This window comes from Eubalaena glacialis, chromosome 2, assembly GCF_028564815.1.
Source record: "Eubalaena glacialis isolate mEubGla1 chromosome 2, mEubGla1.1.hap2.+ XY, whole genome shotgun sequence".
Lineage (NCBI taxonomy): Eukaryota > Metazoa > Chordata > Mammalia > Artiodactyla > Balaenidae > Eubalaena > Eubalaena glacialis.
Window position 1 is genome coordinate 118,788,457 of NC_083717.1, and position 25,152 is coordinate 118,813,608.

Below are 25,152 nucleotides of genomic sequence, written 5' to 3' on the forward strand. Positions count from 1 at the left end.
TTGTTTAAGAGTCTTCCTTCATCCCTGGCTCTGGGCATGGATTCCAGTAACTTTAAGTCAATCAGAATAACCCCTTTCAGGTGAGGCCAATAAGAAGCAAGGGCTATTCAGCTAGAAGTTCTGGAAAGAATCTGCACAGGGGAAGGATGGGCTCTTGTAACAACATCATCACTAATATTTCAGTTACTTAAAGAAGTTTGAAGGTTAAGTCTCTCTTATGTAACAGTTCAAGGTGAGGACGCCAGGTTCTGTTCACATGATCATTCAGGAGCTCAGAATCATTCAAATATACCTTTCCAAAACAAACACTTTTAAAATTTTTATTTATTTATTTATTTGGCCATGCCCTGCAGCTTACAGGATCTTATTTCCCCAACCAAAGATTGAACTCGGCCTTGGCAGTGAAAGCGCTAACCGCTAGACCACCAGGGAATTCCCTAAACACTTTTTTAAAAGAAAATATCTAACAATTAATTCAACTGCATTGTGTGGAGGGTGCCTATCAGGTTATCCACTCAGCCATTTTCTGATGTGACGCTTCCTCTCTGGCCATAGCTTGCTCTATAGATACACCTCTGGTCTAACCTGACCCATCAAATTTTCTTGGGACATGAATTTGTAATTCTGAACTGAAAAACATGAAAATGGGAGTTGATAAGAGCCACACGAATGGCAGATTCACACTCCATCCATATCTGTTCCAACCTTGTGTTCTTTGAATAGGTGTGAACAGGTGATGCGGGCTCCTACCTGGGGTGTTTGCTCTGGCCACAGATGCTGTGCTCTTTCGCTCTCCTCCTTCAAGTCTGCCTGGCGAGGTCCACACGACCAACCCACCCGAAATTCCAGCCTCTACATGCCTGACCCACACTTCCATGTTCTACTTTTTCTTTTCTATTTCATTTTAACCTTCTAATATATTATATAACTTACACTTTTATTTTGTTTGTTGTTACGGTCGGTTTGTTGCCACCCTACAAGTAGGCTTCATGTGGGGAGTACTCTGAAGGACCAGCATGCTTGCCTGGGGGCGGAAAACATTTCCAACTCCTCGGCCCCTTCCTTGGATTTGATCACAACAGTCAAGAGTGTGCTGTGGTGTAGCACCAAGTGCTGGTGCTTAAATGCCCTCTAATTAAGAACCCAGGAAGCTTGTCTCAAGAGTATTAAGAAACGGGAAGACGGATAAAGGAGGCCTGAGGACAGGAGGTAACTCTTTGCTCACCTATTGACTGGATGCAGCTCAAGCAGTTGCTGAGCATATGTTCTGAGCCACTCCGGACTCTGAAAGCTCAGAATTCCTGTGGGTCCCTTGACTGTACAGAGTGGGGCCTTGGAGCCAATGGCCTTGGGAGCTGTGTACAGTACTTTGTCTTTGAAAATGAAGATTATCAAAAGAAAAGCAGTTTTATACTCAAATACATACATATTTGTATATATCCCCTGGACCTACTGATAAGGGAAGGAGATTGAAGATATATAGATATAGATATACGTATATATATATATATATATATATATATATATATATAAACTTTAGAAGAATATTTTTGAATAACCCAATTTATTATAATTAGTATATTTATTGTTAGAATATATCTAATGATCCTAAATGCTCTTAATCAGTCAAGGCCTTTGCCTATTCCAAGTATCCTTTTTTGAATATCCTTTATTATTTTTGTTAGCTTCTATGTAAATTCCTAGACTATGTGTATGTCCTACAATAATACACAGCTGGTTTTGAAAAAAGAAAAAAACAAATCTAAAAAGATCACCTTTACACATTTCCCAAATGGCAGCTAATGACAGAAAAAAAGTAACAGTAGTCTAAACAAGATGGAAGTTTATTTCTCTTGTAAAAAAAAGCCTGGGGTAGTTAGCCTAGGTTTGGTGAGGTGCTCCAAGGTTCTGGCTTCTTCTCTCTCAACGTGTGGTTTCCGTGTCATGGTCCAGAAGGCTGCTCCAGACACAGCCATCTGGTCTGCAGTCCAGCCTGCAGGGAGAAGAAACGTACAGAAAGGGCATGCGCTGTCTTCTAAGATTGCATCCCAAAGTCTCACAAACTATTTCCAGTTATATTTCATTGGCAATAACTTGGTCAGATCCAACTGCAAGGGACACCGGGGAAATGTAGGGTTTATTCTGGGTGGGCATATACCCAGCTAAAATTCTGATTTTCTATTACTAAGAAAGAAGGGGAGAAGAAACACTGGAGGGACTTCCCGGCCCGTCCAGTGGTTAAGACTCCGAGCTCCCAATGCAGGGGTCATGGGTTCAATCCCTGGTCGGCAAAGTAAGATCCCGCAGGTCCCCTGGCTCGGCTGGAAAACAAACAAATAAACAAACAAACACTGGAGGAGCACCATGTCTTCAGGCAAACATTGTTCTGGAAAACATTAATGAGTGTGCGTCAAGAAAAAGTTTCATGATCTAAAGTTTGAGAAACATTGTTCATTATATTCCTTCCTTTGCAGAGTCACAAGATTCACAGAGCATGAGATTCTGAGAAGCCCAGCATTACAGAAGCTTGACTAGTTTCATTCAATTCAAGATTTTCCAAATTGATTTGAGCATGGAGCTTCATTTGAGGGACACCACTATTAACAGCCTAAGGAACAGGGTCCTATGAAAGATCATTTTGGGAAATGATGCACGGGATGAGGAGCCATAGACGGGAAACTAGGAGTCAGGTATTTGAGTGGGAACAAAGGAAATAATAAGCAAAAGGGAATGTAACCTGAATAGGCCAAGTTTTTTAGATTTGGGGGATTGCCCTCCCTTGTCTAACAACAATCAAACCCCATCCTTCATTACTACTAGAATTCTAGTTCCCTTCCCCCAATGTTTTAGAAGCTCTCTGAGGAGTGCTTTCATCTCTTGTCCAAAACAGATGCTCCGTCTTCCTCTGTTCATCCCTGGCTTCTCATAAGTGCTTGTCCGTGGTGCTGCAGCTGTTTCTGGCCTGCTTCACCCTCCTCCCAAAGCCTGGATACAGGCCCCGCCCTATATTCGCTAAAGCATTCTAAACACAAGGATATGGGGTTTAGCAGACTTCCTGAACATTTTTAATTACAGCAGAGAAAAAAAACTTAACACTGTTTCATACATCTACTAGTCCTACCACCCATCAGCTGGCCCTTCACCAGGAGTCCTTTTCTAATTGTCCATTTTCTTGGCCACTCTGATATGGGGTATGCTTACTCCCCTTATCATCCATGACTTTATATGTGCTGGACCCCCTGCCCATCTATAGTAGTGACCACAGAGTTTCTATGGAGGACGGCCTTGCAGGGGGAGGTGATCACACCACAGGAGGAGGCGAGGGGCCCTCTTGAAGATGCATCTTCTGAGTGCTTTACTGTAAACCTGAGGAAACACAACTTGCCCACATCAAAGGATGGGAATGGAAGGAAGGTGGGGAGCATATTGTGGGAGGGCTGATGACCTCACCATCGGCCCTCAGTCACTCCTTAGTTGGCCACTGCCTGGCTCCCAGAGATTTAAAAAAAAAAAAAAAAAAGGTGAAGGTGGTAGCTTCTAAGTGAAGTCCATCAGAATCCCTTGGCTACTGATGAAAAATACAGAAACCTGGGCCTTACCCCAGAGCTACTGAATCAAAGTCTCTGGAGGTGAGGCCCTGGAATCTGCATTTGTAACCAGTAGCCCATCTCTGGTGATTATAATGCACCCTGATGTTCAAGGATCACCACAATAGATGAGCCCGAATTGGTAAACAGCATAATAATTTCTAGAGCTGCACCCATCCTACCACTAAGCTGACTTTTCCATTATGATGTGGATTACTCAATACCCCAATAGGAAACCCCTGCATCTGGATTACTTCCCTGGTTCAGAGCTCCCACAAGACAAAGGGTATGCACATGCCTCATATTGCAGGACTCAGGCAGCTCTTCAGAGTGCTCGCTCCCTGGACACTGGGAAGACCTAGGTCCCAAATACACCATTGGAGGAAGAAGGATTGGTCTGTATTTCTTAGTTATAATCCTTAATTACCTGTGTTCAAACCAGTTCATAGGGATCCTAGAGATGAGCTGGAGTGATCTGGGCTCCACCAGGGAGGCAGATTCCAGGGTCAGGCAGGGGGAAGGGAGATGTGAGAACATGTCTCTGGCTTGGAAGCAGGGCCAGAGTGGGGATGACCGGCAGTGAAGGAGCTGGGAATACCTTGGATTCAGGAAGGTCGTTTAAAGCAGAAAGTATTCCCCCCCCCTCAGGCTCCCACCATTCTCTATCCCTCTTTTCCTACTTCTCTATTATCCAGATGCCACCTTTTAGCACCACTCTTAAGACAGAAGTTTGGAAGTACCTCTGGGTTGGGATCTGCTCTCTTTCCTCCCTGTTCAGTTTCACTAAGAAGCCCCCCAAACTATCTTCATCTACTACCCTGGTGTGGACAACAGTCAGACGATAGATAGCTCAAGGTTCTTTCTAACCTTGGAAGTGGAGCTTGCCCACGAGGAAATTCATGCTGGTTCCCACAAACTCTCAGGCATTCGATGTAAGCCCATGTATCAAGAAATATCTCTGACTGCTGTGCAAAGGGCATGGGACTTTATCAGTTCCTCCAGGAATCCTTCTTTGAATTAACAACCTCCATCTTCTCCTTGAGTCTCCATATGAAGTCTTCCTTCAAGCTTCCTGTACACAACTTAGCATTAGTGATTACTGTGTGGTATGGCAAAGGGTGTATTTGGCCTCCTCTCCCCTGTGCAGTGTGTCACTGGAGAGCCAGAACGATGTACTTGCTTGCTCTAGCACACTGCCCGGTACTCACAGGAGATCAAAAAAGGGTAAAGGATTTCAGATCTTTTTCTTTTGCCACTAACTAGCTGTGTGATCTTGGGAAAGCCATGTCACTTCTCAGAGTCCCAGTTCCTTTATCTCTAAAATGGAGGTGGTAGAAAAGAATGAAGGAAGAATTTGACTATCTACGTTTCTGCTGTCGCAAATGAAGGCTTTGAACTACATTTAAATGACCTCAGTGACTATCCTTTTAAGATGACGATTCTCTGGCTACCACTTCTATTTCCTCCCACCTCCCTAAATCAAAGAGACACCCCCTAAATCAAAAACGCTAACTAGGGGCTTCGCTGGTGGCGCGGTGGTTGAGACTCTGCCTGCCAATGCAGGGGACACGGGTTCGAGCCCTGGTCTGGGAAGATCCCACATGCCGCGGAGCAACTAGGCCCGTGAGCCACAACTACTGAGCCTGCGCATCTGGAGCCTGTGCTCTGCAACAAGAGAGGCCGCGATAGTGAGAGGCCTGCGCACCGCGATGAAGAGAGGGCCCCGCTCGCCACAACTAGAGAAAGCCCTCGCACAGAAACGAAGACCCAACACAGCCAAAAATAAATAAATAAATTAATTAATTTTAAAAAGACACTAACTATTGCAAAAAAAAAAAAAAAAAGGCATGAAGCACCCCTGTTCTGGAAGGGTTGATTGGCTACCTTTGGCACCTGCAGAGCTGTTTGCTAGACAAGCTATTAATAGCAGGAATCATGCAATACCTTCACAAGGGGCTCTGGGTGCTCTTCCAGCTGCCCTCCCACTACCTCCCTGTCTCTGTACAGGTGAGGTAGACAGACTGGAGCTTGCATATGTCCAAGAACGAGCTGCTCCTGATTTGGGCAGGACATGTTCTGAATCAGAGGCTGTCATCAACCTCAGCCTTGCAGGTACAGCCCCAGGCTATTCACACAAGAGGAGGGAGGTCCTGTACTCCCTTGGGGGCAAACCAAGCCTTTTGTGTGTGTGTGTGTGTGTGTGTGTGTGTGATTTTACTTGTATTCCTGAAATGAAAGCCACCAGGTGATAGGCCAGGGGAGGTCAGGTTGAGGGGAGGTTTCCGTAACCATATCAAACAGCTGCTTGGTAGGCCCTTCAGTTTCCCACTTCTGAGAATGCTTTGATCATAGCGTACCTGGCTTCTTATGTGTGTCCCCAGGCTGAGCCCTCAACAGTTTCCTTTGAATCCTCATCAAGGAAGGAGCATTAACCCAGCTTTCCCCTACAGCACCTCCAAGCACATTCACAGCTTTCCTGCCATTCCCAGCTCTGCTCTCCTCTTGGGGGCCAGTTCCAGCTTCCCTGAAAATCAGATAAGATTCCTTGAAAGCAGATGAATGATGGCTAATCAGCAAATAATCACCAAGGCTGTAAAGAACCCAGATGCAATAAAAAATAAGCAAACAATCAAAACCAAAAATAAAACCCACCACCAACAGAAAAACACCCTCCCTTTTCAGAAGTCTCCAGCTACAGCAAAATGAGCAGTGGCCTGGGAGTCATGAAAGCGAGGTTCCTATCTTCGTACTGGCTTTGCCACTAACTAGCTCTGTGACCCTGAGCTTAATTCCACAGGCCTCACTGACCTCCTTTGAAGTGGCTGGGAGCTGGCAGAGTTGGTGGAATGCACGAGATAAAAGCAGAGAACAGTTTTAGGGTGGATAACACACATTCGGTCGTAACCTTCCCTGATGCAGGCCTCTGTGCTTGCTTATTAGAAAGCTGAAATGGGGGTCCCCATGGCTTTTTGTGCAAACCCTACTATATCACAGTAATCTTTTTAAAACACAAATCTAGTTCTGTGCCTGTGCTCTCCACCCACACACCCACCTAAACGGTGTCAATGGCTTTTCATAAGTCTTTTTTTTTTCCATAAGTCTTAAAATAATGACCACAGTCCTTACCGCTGCCTACCAGGCCTTGCAAGGGAGCCTCACCCAAACCACTCTCCCTCTCTCTCTCTATCTCCTTACACTCCCCTTTTCAGTTCCCTGAACTCATCAGGCTTCCTCCCAACTCAAGGTTTGAACATCTAGTTTCCTCATTATGTTCCTTACTCCATTCACCCCTCCCCATTCTACCTGCTTAAATCCTGTGTGTGCCTCCTTTCCTTAGACAAGCCTTCCCAGAAACCCCAGAGGAAGTGAACAGCCTCTGTTTTGCTTGCGTCACACTCTGTACTTTTCCTTTGTGGCCCTTATCACTAGTATAATAAATTAACTGTATTTCTTGGTTTTTGAAAAACTATTTGATTGTTTCATGAGGGCAGAAACCACATCTGTCTGGTTCCCTGAAGTAATCTCTGTTCCAAGCATACTGCCTGGAATACAACAAATGTTCAACAAACATTTGCTCAAAAAATACTCTTTAAATACTGATTGAATGGAAGAATCCATGAGTAAATGTCCTAAAAGTACTAGATTTTTCTCTTTAACAACAGTATCAAAATGCTATCCTTTGCAAAACTTAACAATCCTTTTTGGTGGGACCCTGTAGCACCATATGGACATAAGATCAGAAAGATCAATAAAGGGAAAGAAAAATGTTGATTCACTTCTACTTGAAGACTTTAAATCTGTGATTGTCACTCTTAACTCTCACCTTTAGCTGTTAAAGAACAACTCAAGAGTTTTGCTAGTGGCTGCTAGCTCTGTTTTCTGCTTTCCCTCTATAGCCATGGGATGCCATCTATTTTAATAAGTAGTTCAGCTTAATCCCATGAACACCATCTCCCTGGACAATAACACAGGTCTCTCTCCTATAAGTTCCACCTGCATATAATGCACACGGAAGGATCAGCAGAAAGTAATGAGGTCCCTAGGAATTAATTTTTAATCTGCAAGACCTTAAAGGGAAGACCCGTGGTAATATTTGGTTTGTCCACAAGGGGGCAGATTTCAACTTGCGGTCATAGCTCCTGAGAGCAGAGACACTTTGCCGATTCATATGCACTTTGTGACCATCAACACCTTTTCACCCCCTGTTTCATATACTCCTGCTGGCATTCTCCCCACATGTGAGCAATGTCTCCTTAGGACTCATACTCAGAGTGATCTCTCATCACAAAACCTGGTCAAGTGAAGTTGATGAAGTCCTGCTGGGTTATACAGCTCCTTCCCTAACCTTCTTTTTCCTCTCCTCTGCAGTCTCCCTTTTATGGACTTTTGCTCCTCATCTTGTTAAGTCACTTGTTTTACATACTCTTACAGAATGGCTAAATGCAACCCTACAGAGTGACCTCAAAACACCATCTGGTTCAGAATTTGCCCAAAGCCATGGAAGCCTGAAGCAGCCCTGTACTTCAGCATTTCTGCCTGGAGAAAGTTTGCAACAGAAGTCAATGGCGCTGATGCGCGATTTACAGCTGCGAGAGCCTGCTTTGTGCCTTTCTTTATGTCCAGTTGGGAGAACTTTTCAACCCTTCTGTAAAGCATTTACAGGTCCATACTGTGGCCGAGAAGGAAAGCTGCTAGAGAATATATTTCAGGCATGACCCTCCCTCAGCCTTTCCCAGAGGATGGCACACACAGTGGATAACCCACACTGCAAGAGCCCCTCTATTCAGGTCCCCAGTACCTCCATGCTCTTTATTCCCCTCAGTGTCCAGGATCCGGGATTCCTTTTTGATTTAAAACAGTTCACACAGAGAATTCCCTGGCTTCCAGTGGTTAGGACTCTGCTCTGTGACAATAAATAAATAAATAAATAAGTAAAATAAAACAATTCAAACAATTCATTAAACAAATATTTATTGAGTATCTATTAGGTGCTAAGAACTGTTCCAGCCTCTGAACAGGAGGCTTTGGCAGTAAAAACAACAACAACAACAACGATGCCCTGTTCTTGCGGAGCTTCCATTCTAGTGGTTGGGGAGGGAGAATTCAACAACAGCGAGAGCAGCAGCAAAAGTCAGGTGGTGGTACGTGCAAAGAAGAAAATTAAAGTAGAGAAGGGGGAGTAGAGAGCAAAGGGGTGCTATTTCATGCACAGAGGTCAGAGTCATGCAGGTATGAAGGAGATAAGATTGGAAGCAGAGAGAAGAGCATGTGCAAAGTTACTGAGGTGGGAATTTCTGAGGAGTACTAGAGGCTAATGTAGTGGGAAGGCAGCTGACAAAGGGAGAGATGGTAGGAGACGAGGTCAAAAAAGTGAGGGGAGTCCAAGAAATGGCGAAGTCATGTAGAGATTTTTAAAGCCATGGCAAGGAGTTTTAATATTATATGAAATGAAATGGAGATGCATCAAAGGATTTTAAGCAGAGCAATGATCAGCTCTGTCCTAGGCTTTAACAGGATCATTCTCTATGTTAGCACAAGTTCATGTGCCCAATGCACAGTGAGGCCAGACAAACAGAAATGTCAGAGTTTGGAGCAAGAGAAAGGTTTATTGCAGGGCCATGCAAGGAGCCGGCTGGCTCTTGCTCTAAAAAATCCGAGCTCCCTGAAGGGTTTCGGCAAAGGATTTTTGAAAGCCAAGTGAGGGAGGGTGGTCGCAGGGTATGTGATCAGCTCATGCACAGTTCTCTGATTGGCTGATGGTGACGAAACAGAGTGGTGTCACAGGGGTTAACATTATCAGTCCTTAGGCGCCAGGAGGCCTGGGGCTGTGTACTCATGGTCATCAAGTAGTTAACATCTTCCATTTGGTGGGGGGTTTTCACATCTGTAAAACAACTCTGGAAATGTGCATCAAATACTGTTACCTAGGTACTTCAGAGAGGAGCTAAAGCAGAGGATATGGGGGAAGGCCTGTCCCGGGAAGGTCCCATAGGGTCCTACTTGGTTACATCTATGCTGCATTGAGAATAGACACCAGGGCCAACCAGGGAGGCTTGCTAAGGGGCTACTGCAATAGTGCAGGGGAGAGGTTGTGGTGCCTTGGGGTACAAAGGTGGTGGAGGAGGTGGTGAGAAGTGTCTGGACTCTGGAAATATTCTAAAGGTACAGCCAACATCATTTGTTACAGGACTGACCGTAGGTTATAAGAGAAAGCACTAAAAGATGATTCCAAGATTATTTGTTTCACAGTTCTTCCACATGTCTGAAGAGGTACTAGAAGTTAAATACTCAGGAGAATAATTAAGAGTGAGGTGAAAAATACCTGTGGTTTCTAGGTCTTGTTCATCAGGTGAGTCAGGGCACATCAGACTGAAATAAGAGGATGTGAACACTGCATACCCAGCAGGTAAGGAGCGAGTAGGGGTGAAGGGCATAACCATGTGGGGACCCCATCCTCAAAGGTTTGGTGTTGGACACCGCAGTGAATGGTTAAATAGTTTTACAGGTTAAGCCTAATCTGCAGGCAGGCTTGAGCGTTCCTGTTGAGAAGTTCACTCCCAGGGTGCTGCGCTACCGGCGACTCCCGCACCCCGACGCACACACCCAAGGGCCCTGGAATGTTAGGCTTGACTGAGGAAGGGAGTCCAGGCTTTCTTTGACGAGACAAGTCGTCGCACTTGCTGACCTGCGGAGGTCCCAGCACCCAGTGGGCCCCCAGGCTCACAGTGGAGGAAAATTGAGGGTTATGCGAAGCTGTTTATATAAAATACACCTCCCTAAGTCCCGAAGGAACAATTCCTGGCTGATAACAAAAAAACTATAAAAGAGAAATGGTGGTTGATTTTAGAAATAATGATTTCGTAGAAGAAATACTGAATGAAATATACCTAATAACGTCATTTATCCTCGTGAATTAATAATACAAGGAGCATTGGTCTAAAGATACATATAAATCTGCAATAGTGGAGTATAAACTGGTGTTCATACTGTAATAGTAGCTACATAGGGTGCTTGCTTAAGGTGATGGTGTTTAACATCAATAAATCAGAGGCTTTATGGGAGGTAAGGTAAAGACCGAGACCGCTGCTAGGAAAAGTAGGGCTCGTGCGGGATTTGAACCCGGGACCTCTCGCACCCTAAGCGAGAATCATACCCCTAGACCAACGAGCCACACGAGATGCATCTGCATTTCTAAACTTTAGTATAGAAACTTTTCGCCACGTCCACGGTTGTAAACGCTTCTTTTACCAACTGTGGGCATGGATGACACCTAGTGGAGGAACAAATCACTGCACGCTCTCGTCCAAATTCCCGAACGCAGTGCCACACATCTTTTTTAGGAAAAAAGATTCAGGATCAACAATAATTGCGCTGCATGTTTTCGCTTCCGAGTGGGCCAAAGATGCTGCGGGAATGATGGCAGGCAATCTCATCAGGGACAGCCACAGGCTGAGGGGTGATCCCGTGGCACTGGGGAGGGGAGAGGACCCGCGTTCCCAACAGGGCGTCTCCCTGACGGGTACCGACCCCTCTGCCTGCTGTCGGCCGGAGAGCTGGGCCCAGGTCCGGAGGCTTCTTCTGGCTTCGGCACATTACTGACCGGTTCCTGGGCTCGGCCAGGCCGGGACGTCTCTGGCCCTGCCTTACATGCTATGGGACTCACCGCCCGGTGAGCTTCCGCGTTTCCTCCGGGAGGCTCCAGGCGCCTTCTCTCCGCAGGACCCCAGACTCAGCATCTCAAATAGCGAAAGCTCTCGCCGTGTGGCGCCCTCCATGGAGAGCCCGCCCGAGGCCCGAGAGGGCCCCGACTCTCCCGGGTGACCAGCTTATACCGGGCTCAGGCAGGCGCTCCGTACCCGTTAGAGCTAACAAAGGTTGTCGGGTCTCTCGAGACTCCCTGCGCTTGTGTAATACGACTCTTTCCATCAATCTCAAGCACTGTGGCTTCAAAGAAGAAAGCAAAACAAATCGGGAAGAAAGCAAAACAAATCGGGAAGAAAGGGGGAAAAAAGAGATACGAAGAGCCTCCTAAAAAGATAAATATATGAACCATGTGGCGTGGAGAGAAGGGGAGGAAAGTAGAGTGTACAGGATACGCTTGACGAGCACTTGTCACAGGGTAGCGTGGCCGAGCGGTCTAAGGCGCTGGATTAAGGCTCCAGTCTCTTCGGGGGCGTGGGTTCGAATCCCACCGCTGCCAAGCGCTTTTTGTGACAGTCTGAGTGTCACAGCCACGAATGCGCTGGTCGTGCCACTTAAAGACAGTTTCTCTACTTTCCTCTCTTGTCCAACCGCTTGTCTATACTTAGTAGAGAATCCGGGTTTGCACTGTTTTGCGACTTCTCATGTTTCTGAGTCTTTCATAAGTCAAAGTTCTTTAATGATACACAATAACACCATCGTAAGATCATAATAATGCCTTCGAATCCATGGTTTCCCATAGGCAAGGTGCTAGGACTTTAATATAAACCTGTAAGCTTTGCTTTGCCTTTCTTCACTCAGCCGAAGGGCATATTATGAGCACTTTTATTGTTATTGGCACTGCTCTGCTGTTGGGGAGTACAGAAAAAATGAATAAAACACGATGCCTGTCCGCAAGGGAAGCTCACAAAGCACACTGGAAAAGTAAGCCATACTATTTGAAAACGGTCTCGGAACATTGTAAGACACCATCATGCAGCAAACATAGGCAGTGTAAAGGAAGGCAGTGCAGTGATGTGGAGAGGGTGGTGTGGGTGTGGAAACGCCGGGCTCCGCTGCGGCTGTTAGACCACCAGAGTCCTATTCTCACACTACTAGCTGTGTGGCCTTAGGCAAATTGCTTATCTTCTGCGTGCCTCAGTTCCTTCATGTGTAATATGGAGATTCCTCATGGAAATATTATAAAACTTAGTTCACACATGTAAGGTGCTTAGAACAGAGTTTGGCAATCAAAAAATGTTCAGTGTTTTCATTGCTTAAACACATCTTTTGCCACATTTCAGACCACAGGGCTGTCTCTTTCTTTTCTCCCATCTGGGTTGAAATTCCACTAGAGATTAGATAATAAAAGATCAAATTGTCCACAGAAAGCTACAGTAAAAATATAGAAATGTGAAAGCCCTGTAATTATCAATATAGATATTTGTCATTCTGATACCCACAGATAAGCAGTTTAGTAGTTTCTTATTGAGGAGAAGCCTGAATTGGATTCTTGGGCCAAAGTGGAGAGACAAAGACTGATTTAGGCTCTCCATTTGTATTGTAAACCAAAACCATGGCTCCTGTCCTTTGGGAAGATTCCAGTCTGAGTCTACAAAAGCCAAAAATAAATGCTGTTTAATTGTGGCTTCTGGAAGCCAGCAGGTGCGTCCAGGAATATGGTAATATTCATTCATTCATTCATTCATTCATTATTAATCACCTACTATACGTTGTACACAGGGCTAAGTGCTGAGGGCACTGCAGCGAGCATAACAAAATCTTTTCTCTTGTGGAGCGTACATCCTAAGAGGGGAGGAAAGATAAGAAAAAAAGAAATAATTAAATGTATATAAATGTGTCAAGTAGTGATAAATGCTGTGAAGAAAAATAGATTTGTATAGGGGCTAGTGACTATTGGGGGCTATTTTGGAAAGAGTGGTCAAGGAAGATGTCTCTAAAGAGGTGGCGTTTGAGCACAGAAGGAATAAGAAAGGAAGGTATACAAATATCTGAGGGAATAATATTCCAGAAAGAGGGAACAGCAAGTGAAAGGTCCAAAATAGGAAACAAGGTCCATGTATTTGAGGAACAGTAAGAAGGCCAGTGTAGCCAGAAGAACGAGTGAGAAGGAGGAGGAGGGGGTAGGAGTTGGGATCAGAGGGATAGTCAGGGCCAGAACATGCAAGGGCAAGGTCGTGGATTATATTCTATGTGTGAGAAGTTATTGGATGTTTTTGAACTGAAGAGAATTTTTTTTTTTTTTGCTTGTATTTTAATAGGATAATTCTGGCTGCTCTCTAGAGTACGGAGTAGAGAGGAAGTAGGAAGATGAGTTAGAAGGCTATTGTGGGAGTATAGTCAAAAGATGAAGGAGAGTTTGGACTAGGGTACTAGCAGTGAATGCGTTGGGAAATGGATGAAGGTAGACCCAATTGGATTTGTTGGTAGAGTGGATGTAATGTATAGGGGAACTGATGAATGATGGATCTATTTTCTGAGACATGGATGGAGGTGGAAGGGCAGTTGGAAGAGGAGTGGCAGGAGATCAGGAGTAGTGTTTGAGATGTTAAATTTCAGATACCTACAACTCATTCACGTGGGGCAAGCAGGTGACTACATGTACAAACCTAGGTCAAGGCTTATGATACAAATTTAAGGATCATCAGTATAGAGACGGTATTTAAAGCCAAATGATTGGATGAGTATATGTAGACTGATCCAAAAAGGAGGACAAGAAGACATTTGTAAATTGAAAGTTCAGGAAAGCAGGGGCCAGCAAAAGAGACTAAAAAGTAGCCTCCTGAAATGAGTATAGTATCCCTATGCTGCTGGGAAGTCAAGTAGGATGAAAAGTGAGAACTAACCTTTAGATTTGGAAACAAAGTCATTAGTGACCTTGACAAGAGTGGTCTCCGTGGAGTGGTGGAGACAAAAGTCTGATTATGATCTTGAAGGACTGGAGATACTATGTTTGTATGCTGATGGGAATGATCTTGCACACTGGGAGAAATAACTGTTGTGTGTTGGGGTTGTAGAAGGGAATGCTGATTGCAGAAATCATGCCCTTGAGTAAGGGAGAGCAAAGGGGATTCATCTGATGAGAAAGTGAAGGAGTTGCCTTAAACAGGAGATGAGAAAGATGAGCCTTGAAACAGGAGGGAAGACAGAGAATATGAGTGTGGATGTGGGTGAATGGGCTGCAGGAAGGGGATATAGTTCACTTCTAAAGGAGTTATTCTTTTCTGTAATAGTTATTCACTTAATAAAGAAAGTTGATAAGGGTCCACAAAACATTTTTTAAAAATTTAGCCTTTAAAATTTGCCTTTGGGGATTTACATTCCCTCCTTTCTCTGCTGCTCTGCTAGAGTTAACAGAATTCGTTCCCTACTCCACAGGAGTGCTTTTTAAAAAGAGGCGGAGGTGGGGGGGAGGAGAAAGAAAGAGAGAAAGAAAAGACACGACATATATGATAATACAGAAAAACTCTTTTAAAGGATAATTATCACACTCATAAAATGGTGATTATGTTAGTATGTTTGAGATCCCAGTTCCCTCGGGGACGAGGGGCGGGGGGGATGGGGAACAGCCCCCGTATTTAGCACTATTTGAAGTTGCCAAGCAGTTTCCCAAACACTATTTTATTTTACTGAACGGGGTCCCTGGAGGTAGGCAGGGAAAAGGAACGTGTTACCATTTCCATTTCACAGCCGATGCACTGAGAGGTCAAGAGACTTACCCGCTCTCGGACCTGCCACGTCCGCCTACCAGCCGGGGAAAGTGAGGAATCGCTTCGTCAGACAGAATTCAACAGATAACTTGGAGCTGTCCCTAACTTTGCTCTTTCACATCCTAGGGGGCCTTTGCGCAACTTTTCAAAGCAGAGTAAACAAAATGCGGTAACAGACGTATATTGAATAAGTTATTTATTAGGAACAGGAAAATAGGGCTCGTCCGGGATTTGAACCCGGGACCTCTCGCACCCTAAGCGAGAATCATACCCCTAGACCAACGAGCCACGCCGTAACGATTATTTAATTCGGCCTCAAGGCTTACTCACGTCACTGGGCGTTTCTCAAAGAAATGTGAGTTCGAGAGGCTTCTACTGGAAGGAATGCGTGTTTGTTAACCCAGCTCGCACAAGCCTCACGCCGCCGAGAGGCATTTATCAGCTGCTATGGTGGATCCAGACCGGGAGAGCAGCTGGGGAATCATTATGCGTCCGTTTTGCTTGAACGTCCTCTCAGGCGCTGCCGAGGAGAGGTGGGATCTGCAGAGCACCGCCGCATTAGCACCGTCTTCCGGCCCCTGCCGCTTTGAGGCCTCAGAGGGAAAAAATATCCAGTAGGCCCCAGCGAGATTTGAACTCGCGACCCCTGGTTTACAAGACCAGTGCTCTAACCCCTGAGCTATGGAGCCCTCGCCCAAAACTCTGCTGTCTATCTTCCACGTTATACATGTATTCAGTACGCCTAGCATCTGTTAAATGAAATGGAATTTTGACCCAGGCAAAAATACAAGATATTCTACAAAATTGAAAATTTTCCGTGTCCTGTCAACCTCTCGAAAAGGCTCCACTTGGAGCAGAGCCACTACTAGACTGTCTTCTAGTCCCTTATCTTGATACTCTGCTGAGACATCGCCGTCTGCGCCTCTGGTGCCCAGAAAGGATGCATAATACAAGAACTCTAGAAACCTGGGCACACGGGAGACCCACCTGAGAATTAAGAGGCGCATATAGAGGTTATCTGATGGGCAGGGAGGTTATGGTGCACTCCCTTCCCTTAATATAGTGGTAAAATCTGCGGAGAAGGTGAGAAGAGGTTTACCACGCGGTTTTGTCCTTTCTGAACAGAGCCCCAGACCCTTGTTTGTATATTGGAATTAATACCTCTCTCTCAAACAAAGGTCCAGGGTTAGGAGCAAGCAGGAAAAAGAGGTGCTGGGGAGGAAGATTTTAATCCTTCCTTAAAGACATACGGATTTACATATATCTTTGGTTTGAAAATAATACAATTTTTTTTTAAAGGATTGTGTTTTCACTTTTTAGAGACCCCGTTTTTGTAAGCTAGTAAACAGGAACTAAAATTTTATTTATTTGTTTGTTTGTTTGTTTATTTATTTATTTAAATAGGTACAAAAAATCTTGTACCTATTTCTTACTGCAAATATAGTCATAGACTAGAACACTGGGGAAAAGGCACTGATTCATGCAAGCCCAAGAAGTGAACCACTTCTGTTTAGTAAGGTTTAGATCCTCTGACCACAGGCCTGCTAGTGTACTCACTATTTTTTAATGTCATTTGTCAAAGATCATGAAGTCTGTAAGAAATCTGAAAGCTCATGATTCATTGTCTCCTTTCATTTTCGTTGCATAAATGTAAAACATGGTGACACTGACCTTACAAATTTATAAGGAAGAGAAATTCCCTATTTAGACAGATAAAGTAAGGCCTGTATGGTAGATAGTCTAGGTTCAGGGATGAGTCATGGGGAGGCATCACACTGTTGTCCTAAGGTGAGATGAAGGTGTACAATTGCCCAGGGCCAAGAATGTAATAGATCTTCTGTGGCTTGACAAGAGCTGCTCCTCCCAACACCGCCTTGGTGTCCAACCTTCAGTCTTTCTACAACAGGCAATATCCTCCACTCCCCCAACCCCCCACCCAAGAGAACTACAAGGCTTTGTTTTAACTGACTGCTCTGCCTGTGAGAATCAAGAATCCGGTTGCTGTACCCTATTTGCCTACACAAGGCATTTTACTGGAGGAAACCTCCAAGGTACTCAGCATGATAATCTCTTTGAACCTGAAGACAGACATCATAATTCTTAAGGAAACAGCAGGAATATCAAATCAACACTCTGAATCATGGGCGATGTGTTATGTTGGTGAGTGTTACACTGAGTATGTAGTGTAGTGGTTAGAGAACACCTGGGGCAGTTTTTCAGCCTTGCAGAGTCATAGTGACCTAGTTTTGTAAACGAGGGTTCATTATTATCAATCATCTTTATTATCGTTACTGTTTTTGAAGAGACAGGCCTTCCGCAAAATTGCTAGAGTCAAAATTCTCTCCCCTGCAGCTCTCTCATCCCCTCCCCTTGCTGTTTCTCCTCCTCTCTTTACTTGTTATTCTCTGGTTGTAGTCTTGGCTCCTCGGACCTTTTCCTAGAATCTGTTTCCTCATCCTCACCTGTCACAATTCAACAAGCTCACTTCTATTCCACCTATCTCCTACTCCTGAAGGCTGTCCAGGACCTTAGGTCAATCTCCCTCATTCCCCCAGCCTCTGTCCACTGCTCACTTTGCTTGGCCTGTCTGATTCTAGGAGGTTCCAAGAGTCCTTCCCACTAGTTTATTAGACCCAGGGAGCAGCATCAAATATGGGCATGTCCCAGTGTGCTCTGGACATCAGAAGCTCGTCTCTGAAACAACTTGACTCTAGTAGAGATCTTAGGAATATTTTTCATTACTTTTTTGTTTGTTTGTATTTCTTCCATTTCCCCTCAACTTTTTTTTTTGTGTGTGTGCAAAATTTTAATCCTAGAGTGGAAATAAATGAAGACCAACTAAATGAGAACAAGCAAAGGCTAATTATTCAGAGCTTGCTGTAGCGAGGGAGTCAGCCACCATCACTTGCGTTTTGGCAGAGACTCAAAAGTAGACCCAGGAGTGGAAAAGCGTTATAGAGGAAAAAGGGGAAGGCTCAGGTGCCCTGATTGGAGGCTGCTGGCCTAGGGAAGCTGCAGGTGGGTTAACTGGAAGCCAGGTATCCTATGTGATTGGTTAGGGATGCGTATTTGACTTTGTCTGGTTGATCCTAAGTTGGAAGCAGGGACTAGTATCAGGAAGTCTGTCAGTTACTAATCAATTCCTGGCCATTTGGAGCTGACTGTTACACGGGTTATTGTTTGGCTTCCCGGACTCCTACTAGACATAGTGGTCAGAGTTCCTACAAGTCTGACTTAAAGATGGTAGGCTGGATTCCGGAGCTGGTAGATAATGGTTTGGTTTCCTGAGCTGATTTCTGCAGGCTGTGGGCCAGAGTTCCATTGTTATATATGGTCTGTCCATTTGTATATTCAATCTGCCACTAGAGGAAAGTTGAAAAAAACAGTACAATAGTACCTGTATACCCCTAATTTAGAATCACTAATTATTAACATTTGCCACATTTACTACTTGTGTTGCCATAGTGTGTGTGTGTATGCATATTCATTCTTCTAAGTTTATACTGTATTATTACAAAAGGAGAAGATATTTTCTTTATTCAAGTGTAAGCTCCCAAGAAACAGGGATAATAACCTTGTTTGTTTTGTATCTCATATCTATGATCCTTCATACCTAAATACCTCAACAGGCATCTCCCAAAATAAGAATTAAGAATAGAAGCATAACTTCAGTACCATATCACACCTAACAACATTTATAATAACTCTATGTAATCTAACAGTCCCTATTTTCAAATTTCCCCAATTGGTTCCCTCTAATTTTTTTTTAAAAATCTATATTCAAAGTATGTTTCTCACTGCATTTAGTTTTAATGTTTCTTTAGTCTCTTTAAGTCTAGAAAATTCCCCTTCTCTCAGCCTTTCTTTTTTCATGGCAGTTGTCTTACAGGAGGTCTCACATTCTAGATTTGTCTGATTATTTCCTCATATCAGATTCAATTTAACATTTGATTTTGATTATTTCTTCATGACTGGATTCAGCTTACATATTTTTGTCAGAAACACTACCTCAGAGATTTTTAATACTCTGAGGAGCCCAATAATTTCCAGGACAGATGTCTAGGCTGTAGGAAAAATTAAATTTTTAATTACCCAAGCAGAAAGAATGAAGTCTAATAGGATTATTTTATCTATTTGCATGAAGATGCATTGCGTACCACTCAAGGAGCTTTTGTTCACGAAAGAGTCCTCCTGTTTTTTTTGTTTTTGGAACTTTATTTTATTTATTTTTTTATACAGCAGGTTCTTATTAGTTATCCATTTTATACATATTAGTGTATACATGTCAATCCCAATCACCCAGTTCATCACACCACCACCCCCTCCCCACCACTTTCCCCTCTTGGTGTCCATACATTTGCTCTCTACATCTGTGAAGAGACCTCCTTGATCTCTTTGGGTGAAGACCTTGTAATTTTCAGCTTCATTGACCATAATGTACCTTAAAAAGTCAAGAATTAATATAGAAAAGTAGGCACAATTACCAGAGTCCAGTCAATTATTCACCTTAGCAACATCCAAGTACATCTGTGGATAGGCAGACTGATTTCTAAGGTACATAGATTATTTATCTAAAATATCAAGGAACATGGCTTTGTAAAACTTTAGCCAAAAAAAAAAAAAAAAAGTTGTACTTGCCTCAATTTGTGCTTTCTTAAATTTATTTTCTTCAGTTTCCACAGACCTCTCACCCTTGGGAAACTGAGGCTGCACTCACTCTGGCAATTCTCAGTCACTACTTGTGTTGCCACCTAACCACTCTGTGTGTGTGTGTGTGTGTGTGTGTGTGTGTGTGCGTGTGTGTGTGTGTGTGCATGCATACTCATTCTTCTAGATTTATATTGTATGTATTACAGCAGGAGAAGGAGATATCTTCTTTTATTCAACGGCAAGCTCCCTACAAGCAGGGATATAACCTTGTTTATTTTCTGCACCTCCCCAAACCTGATGAAATGGTGAGTGCAGATTTATCTGGTGGATGTGAAGTGGGTTGTGTGCTACCTTGAAGGGCCAAAAGCAGATCCTATTTCTCAGTTTCAAAATGCCTCTTGGTAGATGTTCCCCACTAGCCTAATCCTAAGTGCCTAAATCCATTATAATCACTCTTGTGTGTTCAAGCTGACCAAGATTTGAGCACTTGGTACTCTGCTGTATTGGAGTCAGAAGCTGGGAAAGGTAGTAGAGAAATCAAAGAAGAAAATCAAGTGTACATCAGACTTGATCTTCTTAAACCCAAAGCAGCCAGACTATTATAATATTTTGCAGGGACTGAGTCAGGGCAGGGGAAGGAGGTTATTGCTACCTGCAGGATGAACAAAAACAAAGAATAAAGTATGTCTCATAAACTTCATCTTTCCATTCTGCTGGCCATGCCCTAGTTCAGGGTTGCATTTCTTTTCACCTGAAGCTTGCAGAGGCAGTCAATCTGGTGAGATTGCTCCCTTTTGTCCCACCTCTTCCATAAACTCCAGTAAACATTGTAAGGACAAATAAAAATTTAAAGTAAGAGGCTTAATTTTCCCTTTTGAAAATAAGGGAAGGGATTTCCTTTCCCTTCTCTCCTTTTTCTTTGAACAGTTATTTTAGAAAATTCGTAAGTATAAATACATTGCAGTACTTTGCATTACTGTAATGGTCAATGTGATGAACATATGAGACCACAAAAAAGCTAAGTATTTAAGTAGGGGCTCAATAAATGCTGAAAAGACTATCTGATACATCCATCAAAAGGAACATATTATTTACCAGTATTTAATTTTTAGTAATATTTTTATAGTACATGCAGAAAGGAGCCAGACCAATACCTGGATGGCTCTCTACTGGAGCTAGGGAGAGAGATTTACAGAGAGACCTCCTATAAGACAACTGCCAAGAAAAAAGAGAGGCTGAGAGGAGGGGAATTTTCTAGATTAAAAGAGACTAAAGAAACATTAAAACTAAATGCAATGAGAAACACTGTTTGAATCTAGATTAAAAAAAAAATTGGAGGGAGCCAATTATGGGAAATTTGATGACATAGAAGTCTGTCAGTTTGTGGAGCCTGAACATGCAGCCCCCTGGGATCAAAAGGAGCTCTGCTATAATGACCGGGTTCTTTCTTGTTGGCTGGTTCCTTTTACTGCCTGACCTAGCACTAAAAAAAAAAAAAAAAAAAAAAAAATCAAGGGCTCAGGTCACTTCCACCTTGTGAGAATCTCGTACTTTTTTGAATCCGTATTTTTAAAAAGAAGTCAAAACGTTTACAGAAACTGTGGTTTACTTAAATGTGCATGTTTATCAAATTAGCACTAACAGAGACTTAAATATGACTATATAATCTCGTTTGATCATCTCAGCAAAAGCCTCAATATGAGGCTTCCAAAGACCAACCCGTAGACCCTGAGTCTCTTGCCTGGTTCAGTACTAGACAAAATAGTTCAATAAATATTGATATTTTAAATATCAATACTTGTTCTCTCTCCTCCCATCCACTCCCTACCTCCTTTCAAGGAATAAAGAGCCCCAGGCCTTTTCTGTCTTTCAAATTGATGCTTCCTCATCTTACGCACAAAACGTGCGTGGTTGCACAGGATTTCTAGGTTCTCTCCAATCTGAGATTAGCATCAGTCTTTCCATTGCTGTGGCGTGTTGCAAAGACTTGGCGTGTACTGCTGAAGGCAATAAGCTCATATTCGCTTTTATCTGAGGATTCTCAAAACGTGTGAAAACACAAAGTGAAGTTTCTCAGAAGTCGTACCCTTCAGCCAAAGGGGCTGGCGATGGCTACTTGAACCCCTCCATCTCCAGTGATGTGGAACATAGAAACCACACCTTGCCCATTCCGCTAGACTAGCTGGCCTTCGCCGCTAACCATCTCCGAGCGTGCGCCTCGCTCCTGACTCCGGTAGCTTCTGGAGAGAAAGAGAACTTAGTTGGAGCCCAAGGGTCGACATCCAGCTCTGCCCCGGGAGCTCAGATTGCCTATCAACTGGGACCAGAGGGAGGGAAGGAGAGGACGAAACGGAGCGACCAGGTTGGGCATAACCCGGTGTGGGCGGGGGTGAGACGGGGGCGGGGTGGAAGGGACTTGGCTCAGAGGGCAGCCGGGACTGGAGGGGGTGGAGGGTTGATGGGGAGCCCGAGGAGAGCCCGCCTCCGGCCTCGGGCCCTGGGAGCCCCTTCCTAAACCGGCCCCAGCCTTCTCCCACTCGCCACGCCCACTTACCGGCTTCGGTCCTAAATTCATCCGGTGCTCCCTGAGCCCTATTTCCAAGCAGCTTTTCTAGTACTTCTTTTCTGTTCGTCGGCCCCCACCCCCTTCCTAGAAGCAAAGACGGGAACTAGCAGGACCTTCGCCCCGTGAAGATTCAGTGAAGAACAATTTTGCCTGTCTCTAAGCACCCCTGACCCCGACCCCTCAAGCCACCACGGGAGGACTTCGGAGAGCCCTTGGGCAAGGGGAGGCAAGAGCATGGTGTTTTTATGAGTGATCGGGGAGGAGAGTAAGAGTTAGGAAGTTAGGAAACTTTAATTAGACTCCTAGGAGAATTTCTGCATCCGGAGACCCAGACATGGCCGATCAGAAACAGCAAAGAAGAATATATGTAACGTGTAACCCAGGACTTTTAGCTCCTAGTAGAGTTCATTGACAGGTACGAGATCCCAGTTGGGTGCTGGAGATCCCCGGGATCACTTCTGCAACTTTACTTAGCCTTCCCTCTACTCCATTCGAAAGAAACGATATGGAGCCTAGTGGATCCAGGACCCCAGGGAAGCCCGGGACCCACTCCTTTCCAGTGTGGAAACGTTCTTGGATGTAACCTCCCTCTGGCAGTCACCCTGGTCCCTACATAAGGGAAATGGTTCAGAGGCTACATGCGCATGGGTCTACCCCAGAGTGCTACTTTCAAGAAAATTAGACCCAATCTCTCCATTCTGACTGAACCTGCAGGGGATGCGACCAAGGATTTTCTTTTTTATCGGTGACAGGCTTACCAGATCTGTCAACGGAAGGGGGCCTCTTACTGGATCTCCGGCCCCATTCGCACTGTGAGTTTCACAGCCACAGACCAACGACCCAACAGCGAGGAGTTCCTTATTCAGTTTTTTGTAATCACTTGCAATAAGTCGCCAGTGAGATGGGTTTTTGTTTTTTGTTTTTTGTTTTTCCCTTTCGGCGTGGAATTGCCTAGGTTAAAGAAAAGGCGGAAGTCTTCAAAGGATATTCACGCTAATATCATTGACCACTTTCTAGCTCACTGCTCAGGCCTGTGAGAATGCGATGATTTCTACTCTCTCTAAGTTTGCTCAGAACCCTAGGGGTTAATGAAAACAGTGAGGGAGATCCAACTAACCATGAAGAAATTTCAGAATGTTGAGCCTGCGGCCGGCAGTAAACAGCTCAGGGATGAAAACCTGTAACCGCATGTGGTAGTGTGGCCGAGCGGTCTAAGGCGCTGGATTTAGGCTCCAGTCTCTTCGGGGGCGTGGGTTCGAATCCCATCACTGCCAACTGTATTTTAGTCTAGCTGTAAATCCGAAGTAATACAGAAATTCCGATTAAATCCCGGGAGATCCTCTTTCCTCCAGCAAGAATTCCCCCGGACCTTCGATCAGTACCGCCCCCCGAGAAATATCTATTACCGGATACCAAGTCGGGTTACCTCGGATTCCTCCCAACATCCCGTGCCGAAACTAGCTGTATGCACTCTACTCGATTTTTCATTGTGTCCAAGTTTTTGTGTTCCCGCAATGGGGAATTCTTTCGGTCCTCCTCTTCTAAAACCCATGCTCACATTGAATCATTCTCATGACCTGGCTTAGGCACCATCCAGTAGGGAAGGCTTCCTAGAAAGTGCCCCGCAGCCTCCATCAACCCGCCGCCCACACTGGTTTAGGAGCTGCAGCTCTGTGATCGCGAAGTAACCTGCACAGACCCGATTTTGCTTTTAATCACATTACTTTTGTAATTGAATATGATGAATGAATGACGGCAGAAAGCCACTTCCTACCAGGCTTCCAGCTGTCACTCAGGCATGGGGGTGGAGTAGGGCAGGTAAACGGTTCTTTTGAATTTGACTTTGCAGGTGGGTTTGTGATTCCAAAACACTTCAAAGCTGATTCTTGGCTGACTCCGCGCGTCTGGCCCAGTGGGGTGTGCTGTGAATGTTGGCTTAGCCACTGCTCTGCCCCTTCCAAGCGAATTCACTTATCTTGGAGACTGTCCAGGTCTCTGAGCAACCCAACTGCAATACCTGTGCAGAACCTAACTCAGTGTGGGAAAGAGGAGCTGGTAAACTCAGGGTCTATTTAGTGGTGCCCTATCAGAATGGTTGTCCCACTGCAATTCTCAGCCATTTCAGCCCGTTACCCCACTTCAGTACTCACAGATTTGGCTATACAGCTCTCTCAAGGAGGTACAAATTTCCCTGCAGTGCCTTGAGGAATGAATGAAAGGAACAGAGCAGAGAACTAGGACTCTGTGCAGGAACCAAAGTCTAGGGATTTTTTATGACACTTTTAAATTCTGCCTTCCTTTTTATGTCTTTCCCCCTCCTCAATCAAAAGCCTCTCCTGTGTCCTCCCAGACCCACTCCCATTTCACTTTGATGACTCTTCCAGACCAGTTCCTTTCATTTTTTACCCACCTTAGGCCCCTGAGGTCTTCACAAAAACAAAAACCAAAACAAACCTCTAAAGTCCATAGTTTACATTAGGGCTTATTCTTGGTGTTGCACATTCTATGGGTTTTGACAAATGTATAATTATATATATCCACCATTAAAGTATCATACAGAATAGTTTCACTGCCCTAAAAATCCTCAGTGCCTCACCAGTGCATCCCGCCCTCCCCTTTAACCTCTGGCAAACACTGATCTTTTATCATCTCCATTTTGCCTTTTCCAGAATGTCATATATTTGGAATCATACAATATGTAGCCTTTTCAGACTGGCATCTTTCGCTTAGTAATACACATTTAAAGTTCCTCCATTATCATTTCATGGCTTGATATCTCATTTCTTCCTGGTGCTGAATAATATTCCATTGTATGGACGTACCACAGTTTATTTATCTATTTGCCTATTGAAGGATATCTTTACTGTTTCCCAGTTTTGGAAGTTATACATACATAAAGCTGCTATAAACATTCATGGGCAGGTTTTTGTGTGGACAT

The 25,152-nt window shown here is 44.3% G+C and overlaps 5 non-coding genes across 5 annotated transcripts; 2 read left to right on the forward strand and 3 right to left on the reverse strand.

Moving 5' to 3' along the window:
• Positions 1-10,685: 10,685 nt before the first annotated feature.
• TRNAP-AGG (transfer RNA proline (anticodon AGG)) lies at positions 10,686-10,757 on the reverse strand. The gene has a single exon. It is a non-coding gene; the product is annotated as a tRNA-Pro (tRNA).
• Positions 10,758-11,705: 948 nt separating this feature from the next.
• Positions 11,706-11,787, forward strand: TRNAL-AAG (transfer RNA leucine (anticodon AAG)). The gene has a single exon. It is a non-coding gene; the product is annotated as a tRNA-Leu (tRNA).
• Positions 11,788-15,214: 3,427 nt separating this feature from the next.
• TRNAP-AGG (transfer RNA proline (anticodon AGG)) lies at positions 15,215-15,286 on the reverse strand. The gene has a single exon. It is a non-coding gene; the product is annotated as a tRNA-Pro (tRNA).
• Positions 15,287-15,614: 328 nt separating this feature from the next.
• Positions 15,615-15,687, reverse strand: TRNAT-UGU (transfer RNA threonine (anticodon UGU)). The gene has a single exon. It is a non-coding gene; the product is annotated as a tRNA-Thr (tRNA).
• Positions 15,688-23,406: 7,719 nt separating this feature from the next.
• TRNAL-UAG (transfer RNA leucine (anticodon UAG)) lies at positions 23,407-23,488 on the forward strand. The gene has a single exon. It is a non-coding gene; the product is annotated as a tRNA-Leu (tRNA).
• The last annotated feature ends 1,664 nt before the right edge of the window (positions 23,489-25,152 follow it).